Source organism: Trachymyrmex septentrionalis, unplaced genomic scaffold (assembly GCF_001594115.1).
Source record: "Trachymyrmex septentrionalis isolate Tsep2-gDNA-1 unplaced genomic scaffold, Tsep1.0 scaffold24, whole genome shotgun sequence".
Taxonomy (NCBI): Eukaryota; Metazoa; Arthropoda; class Insecta; order Hymenoptera; family Formicidae; genus Trachymyrmex; species Trachymyrmex septentrionalis.
This window is the reverse complement of record NW_017305397.1, coordinates 2,731,084-2,738,458: the sequence shown is the minus strand read 5'-3', so window position 1 is coordinate 2,738,458 and position 7,375 is coordinate 2,731,084. Positions and strand designations below refer to the sequence as shown.

General features: G+C 32.0%; 1 protein-coding gene and 1 long non-coding RNA gene across 2 annotated transcripts in view; one reads left to right on the top strand and one right to left on the bottom strand.

The window, feature by feature from the left end:
• Window positions 1-7,375, top strand: part of LOC108748678 — a 119,214-nt gene that overhangs the window by 68,128 nt on the left and 43,711 nt on the right. The gene's annotated exons all lie outside the window — the stretch shown is intronic.
• The window catches only part of LOC108748684, a 17,714-nt gene continuing 10,765 nt past the window's right edge, over window positions 427-7,375 (bottom strand). Inside the window, exons 2-3 of the long non-coding RNA XR_001939317.1 lie at window positions 608-612; window positions 427-500 (exon numbers count right to left, since the gene is read on the bottom strand). This is a non-coding gene — a long non-coding RNA (uncharacterized LOC108748684). The remainder of the gene's footprint in view (window positions 501-607; window positions 613-7,375) is intronic.

The following is a 7,375-nucleotide window of genomic DNA, read 5'->3' as shown; positions in this document are numbered from 1 at the left end:
GTCATTATAAAAGAAGATTTTAGACATTGGATATTTTCAAGTTTCATTGAGATGAGCCTTTAAACATTGTTTATTATTTAATAAATAAATATTTGGTAATAAATTGTTCATATAGTGATAGAGTAAGGTCGTATTAATAGAAAAATACGGGATATGTTGAATTGCTTAATTACAGAAGTTAGATTTGATAATCGCAAAACCGTAAGGCATGGAAATCGTAATATGATATGCCTAGGGTACTTCTAATGTGAAATAACCCATGTTCCCATATCATAGTGAAAATTATTGCTAAAGTATAAATGTTATTGTACAATAACAAAAAGGAAAACCGGAATGAACGTTGAGTGCCTACTTCTGTGATGTTTGATTTCTACTTGAAGACGAGTTCTGGGTACAATGTATCACATACTCATTTTTCGCGCACCCTGGCTGTGTTTGTTTGTATTTAAGAAACATTAAACAAAGTTTTTTAGTTGCAACACTGATATACTTTGCGTTTTCTCAGGGCATCTCATATTAGAAGCACAATTTTTTGACTTTGCGATTTTTGCTCACTTTTTACATTTCTTTAATTTAAAAAAAAAATTTGAATTAAATTTTATATAACATTATCTTAAAGCTTATTAAATTCCTTTCAAAATGATCTATTATTTTTTTAAATTCTGCCCATAGACTTCTAGCATTTATCCAAAATAAACTCGGTATCTCATAATAGGAGCCTTTCTTCTATGTATGTATATATATATATATGTGTGTGTGTGTGTGTGTGTGTGTGTGTAAATATCAAACCCGAGCGACGGAGAAAACTGCGTTTTAACGTTTACTGAGATACAAGTCGAGTCACACACGTGGCTTTCTCCTTTTTTCGGTGAAATATGGTTCTTTGACATATATTTTATATATATATAGCACGCATCTAGGTATACGTCGCAACGTGTACGACTTTTAACCGGTCGGCTTGCACAGTGCAGTGACCCTGCGTGTTGCGCCGCACTGCACTGGACTGCGCTCGGTGCAACCGAGCGCACCGCCGTGTATCGCGCTGTGTATTCAGTACGGACGAGATTGCATTCGAAGAGGAGAGGCATCCTCTGTTTCGTGCCTCGAGACCGCAAAGATTAACGAGCGGTTCGCGGAAAATGGCGGCATAACCATTTGAGCGACTCTTTGTCTCTATTTTACGGTCCGAGCGGAACCATATGAATGCACGCGACATTGAAGTTGTGTTGATAATGCCGCTCGGCGGTGAAGCGCAAATATTCGATGGCACAAGTGGGAAGTAGCATTGTCTCACGCGAGATTGTGACGATAATCAATTCTATCACAGCCGTTAAATCTGACAGAAGAGCCTTTGACTTTATCGTCTAATTGTATTCCTTATATGTATCGCAATTATTTTCAGTAATTTTGTTTTAAAATATATATATATAATTACAGATCTTTGTTAATCAAGTAAATTAATTGAAATAAAAGAGTTACTGTAATCCATGAAAGTATATCAAATCACACGGACAGGGTTGATGGATTCATGAAGTTTAAATGAAAAGACGCAGATAAGAAGTACACCGTGAGAAAAAAAGAAAGAAAGACTATTGTCCCGTTTGTTACGCCGACATCTTACTCAGGAAATGAAAAATTAGGTCACTTGTCCGCCAACGAGTATATCTCGTGTACCGGAAATTATGAAATAATTCTTGCGTCACACAAACGGCATCTTTCGTGTTTGCTGCGTCAGCAAGTAAGAGTTGAGTTTAATTTATCTCACACGGAACGCGAAGAAAAAATTTTGCAATGTCACATATACAAACGTTTTTACCTTTATACAAATTAAAGCAAAAATTATAGTGTAGTGAAATAGGACCTTGCTGATAAAAAAATAATATAAAAGTTGCAAGTTTGAAGAGAACGCCTATTTACGCTTACATCTCGTAACATTAGGCTATATTAAAACGAACATTCCGAAGAAAAACATTCTGTATACTTAAAGAAATATGATCAATGAATAAACTTGTTAATTAATTTTATTACTCTACGATATGTGGAGAAACAACGGATATTCCAATTAGTATAAGTTGGCCCTGCGAAAAATCAGTATGTTGTTACAGTCTGGTTAGTATAATGAAATCATTCGCTATAAATTAAATGAACGTAGCAGCAATTCCATTCAGCGATGGTATCGGGATTGATTCAGTTAAAGATCACGCGAGAGAGGAAAACAGAAGGAAAGGAACGTACATTATATAGCATTGTGCAGCATTTTACTGCCAATCCTAGAAAAGTTTAATAACAACGCAATTATGTATTAATCCTTTTAATACACATAATGGATTCCGCGGGGTTAGTTTTCATCACTTTACAAGTATACAAAAATGATAAAATATAATTCTTATAATTAATATACTTTAATATCATTAGAAAGTTTTTATACAATTGCGTATTAAAAAAATTATGTATAAATGTTATAAATAATTATCTAGTATTTCTAATATTTCAAAAAAAAAAAAGAAAGCATAACACGAATGATCCAATCATGTGTACTAAGAGTTGATGTGATTACTTGAATATATGAAGCTTAAAATGCTGATCGATTCACATAATGAATATCTAATGACAATTATTCGAGACGATGGCTGTCGCTATTTTCATCCTTCTCTCTTCCTATGATTCTTCGTTATATTTTTGTGATCCCTCTCTCTCTCTCTCTTTCTCTCTAATTTTGTTTCTTTTGCAACGTGAAACAAGATACGTGAAAAAAGAATTAATTAAACGCAGCATCATTACGGCGAACTGTCGTGTAGTTTCACCGCAGACACCGCGTAGGTCGGAAAAATAGCTGCTTTTGATTGACAGAATTAGATGAGCGTTCACCGCATGCTATAATTTAATCCGATATTTGCTGATCCGGTTCTTTTAGTAGCGAGAAACGTTACAGGGAAACTGCCGAGTTGTCTAACTGGACGCTAATTAATATGTAGAAATTTATCATAGGATATTGCATCATCGGAATATCCTTCTTTATCATGCACTTTGTAATTTTTCATATATTTTATGTTAATATAATAATTCTATATAAAATGCGAGCGATATAAAAGTTCAATGATAATATTGATAACACTACTGCTCGACATCACTTTGGCCTTAAAGTAAGCAAGGTTGTTTCTGGTAGACTTTGATACGCTTATTACAAATCTGGCTTCAAAAATGTATCACGTCAAGTTTTAGAAGTATTTTAATCTAAAAATGTGTAAAATAAAGTTTTCAGCTATGTTCAACGATCTAGAAAATGTCCAACAATTTTTTCTCAACATCCACGTGAATATTACATTAAAGTATTAAACCTCATCTACAATAGTCGCTTGGGCTGTATCGTATGTCGTGTGAGATTGGACACGTTTAGCATCGTATGAAATCATCTAGAATATCTAGAATCAATATTTTTGCGACCTTGGCTACCCGTGCGACTATTGTAGATAAAGCCTTATTCTTATACTCTTTCTAACGCAATTTATCGCTATAATCCGATTTTTTTCGCTAAGATAGAGCAAATTGAATTTTTTTTATTTTTTAACGCGAGAGAGTATATCTACGTGTAGAGAAAGTATGCGCAGAGAAAGGACTATTAAACAGCTTGAAGAGCTGTAAGAAAAAAAATTCATTTAGGGATTATGCACTACAAATTTGTCTATAGTACGATTTTGGAAAACACAATCTAAGATTCTTTCTACTACTTATAAGTAGGGCTTGGTAAAAAATCATAATAAACGAATTTTTAATGCATTATTCTTTAAATAAATCTTTTTTTTTTTAAACCCAAGTTCTTCTGTATTTAGGAGTCCTTGTACTTTCTCTACATGTAGGTATACTCTTTCGTGTTAAAAAACAAAAAAATTCAATTTGCTTTATCTCGGTGAAAAAGAGTTGGATTGTAGTGATCAAATACGTATTAGCAAGAGTAAGAATAACACTTTAATGTGACATTCATGTGGCTAAAAAAAATAGTTAGTTAATTTTTTAGATCATTAAAAATGGCAGAAAACTTTACTTTTCGCGACTTTAGATTAGAATACCTCAAAAACTTGACGTAATACGACATTTTCGGGATCATATTTGTAATCAACGCATCAAAATCTACTAGAAACAACTTTGTTTATTTTAAGGCCAAAAAAAAGGTTGAAGTTACTGTTTTTTCTAATGTAGAAAAAATAAATAGTTAAATTGTTTGATATTTTGAAAGAATTATTTCATGTAATTTTACTCTTAATCTAACTACCTGAAATTGACAAGAACTTAAGATGTCCGGTTTTGTGCAATATCGTTCCACAATATTTGCTGTCATGACACATGAAAGTAAGGACGAAAAGTGAAACGACGTTGTTGTGTCTCGAAGCGACAGCGAAAACGAATAGAACGACCGTATCAGAACAATAATTTGCCACGACAGTTAATATCAAGCGGGTCTTAAATACAACTGTCATTCATACGTCGCGTCAACAGCTCCATCGATGGTGCAACCCACTATCTTTGGACCATGAATCATTGAATAATTCATAATTTAGGAAGAGGAAGGGATTTGTTAAAGCCTTGGGCATCTTCGGTTTCCTGTTTGGCTCATTCTCGAATAAATGAAAGAGACAGAAGGAGGGAGAAAAAATAACAAAAAAATCCTCTCTTCGATGCGACACACAAAGGTACACCCGCTCCAAAGTAAACGTCGTCGTCGTGATACTCAAAGTTGTCTGACGGGTTTGCGCCAGTACCGGTTACCTATCACACGTTTTCGTTCTTAGGCGATTCGAGGACACACGTGAACCAAATTACGGTCATCCGTCTTTCGTTCTGATGAGCATCTTTTGCACATTGCCTGAATGTCCTGTCAGGAGTGCCAGGACAATTTGCGCGGACAGTTTTGTTTTTCAGAGTTGCGAGGTCATCTACACGTGTTCCTGTGTATCTTTATTTTGGTCATATCTCGTAGTAAATTAATTAGTATAACGGTATTTTTATGAGTATTTTTTCATTACATATGTAGGTTCATGAGTATATTTTATGGGTATATTGTCTTTCGTTATCTTGTTAAAAATTATATTTATGTATACTGCCATACCTATACATAAATTTTTACTTGTTATTATAAAGGTCGCGTTATTTATCAGAAGAAAGAAAATGCTAAGATAATCGTTTCATTCCGATCATGAATTGGTTCGCAAAAAAAAATCAAAAGCCAATGATAAATAGCTGAATATCATAAAATAAAATATGTATATTACATCAATTACGTCACATATACTCTGTAATTTACATACATATGCTATACTTTAATCTGTTAATGAAAATCTCTTATTTCGATCAAGACTTGATGCTAAAAAATATCGGCCCAAATCTACGACGCAATGTTAATTGAAACATTAGGATTTCGTAACAATCGCAAGCGGAAGATTGCGACTGTTATAGAGCTCGTCTTTTTTCTTTGGGGCCTATATTCCTTGACTCTACATTCTGTTGCGAAATTATCAGTTTGATCTAATTTTTCCAATCGTGTCAGTTCTGTTCAGTTCTCTCGACTCTGGTAGTAGATCTAACAGAGCCTTAATCTGTTATATTCTCATGCTGCGTAATTGTACAATTTGTATAATTTGACTTCTTTTAGATTATAATAAAATCTCTCATAGAAAAATCATTCACTATAATCCAAATCAGATCGCTCGATTTTTTTATAAATATCATAATCAATTAAAAATAAAATTTTCACAAACAAGCTTTAGAAATAAAAATTTGATCTTTATTGAATTTTTAAATTTATTTGAGCTTATTTCAAAAGGTTTCTTATTTATTTGCGGCATACAATTGAAATTTTATTTAAAAAAATAAATATCGAATTAATAAAAACATATATCTAGTTTTTTATTATTATTCTGCATTTGTAATAAAACCGTGTATATGTGTTGTGTATAAAATAATGAGATTATTTTTATATCTCTCTAATATATGTATATAATAATTAATCCTAAATCTGTAAATGGTAATCAAAATTCTAATATTAACTGCCTCTTGTTTATGTAACAATAAACCTTTTGTCATTATCGCATTCGAATTGTTCAAATTCTACACAATGTCTTTGCTAGTCATAAACTCTTGTTTCAGTATTAACGAGGTCCCTTCATTTTCGTCATAATGCACGCATTCAATAAACCTTCGCACCCTGCGTTTCGTATTCAAGACTCAATTCATTCTATATAATGTATGGTATACGATTACCATCACAAAATGCATATAACGAAAACATAATTTCAAAATAATTGATTATTCGGTTTTTTCATATAAAAAAAAATGAAAAATATAAGAATTTCACACAAAATATATAGACAAAATATATGGTTAAATTATAAAAAAAGTTATGCAATTTACATATAATATTAAAATAAAATGTAAAAAAATTTATAATATTGTATTATATATTACAGGATTGTATATGTGAAAAACACAATTTATAGAATCAATGCCTTAACGGTCTAACTGGATTTTGCTTGTATGATTCTGTGTAAATTTATATATTAAGAATACATATGTAGTTTTTTAAAATGCACGCCAAAATGATTTTTTTCGATCTTGAAACGTACACTCTATTTAACTACCGCAGTAATATCACGAGATAAATTGATTAGCAATTTTATGCTTTTTCGCATCTTAGAACGATTTAAATAATGCTAAGTGACATATTAAAATCTGAAATCTGAATCTAAATAATTAATTTTTATTGCAAAAAATATTATCTCGGCCGGGAGTCAAACTCTCTCTTCTATTCCATGCGAGCGTCCTAAGACTATCGAAGCCTTGGTAATATTCTTCACAATAAGCATACGAAGGAACAACATCTTAAGCGACATAAATGAACAATATTATATCTTAAAAAAATTAATTAATTTTTATTGAATTTAATTTATTTAAATTTCTCTAATGGATGACGTTTTCTCAAACTATGACATGATAAGTATTATTGACAGGTAATTATAAAAATTACACATGCTAATTTTATATATATATATATATATATATATACATATATATATATATATTTCATTTCAAAATGTGTACTATTATATTGAATAAACATTGATGAAATTTGGTTCATGAAATATTTTTCACACTCTCGCTGCCAAGCAATTTAGAAAAATTAATGGGCTTGGCGGAACGGTGGCAGGATTCTGAAGTGGCAGAAGAATATGTCGCTTTTTCCGCAGGAATGATGTCTTGATAATCAGGAATTCTCTCCGCATTTTGACAAACCTCGATTCTGAGAAATGAGTGTACATCCCGAAAGCGAGAGAGAAAGAGCGAGAGCAAGAGAGAGAGAGAGAGAGAGAGAGAGACAGAGAGA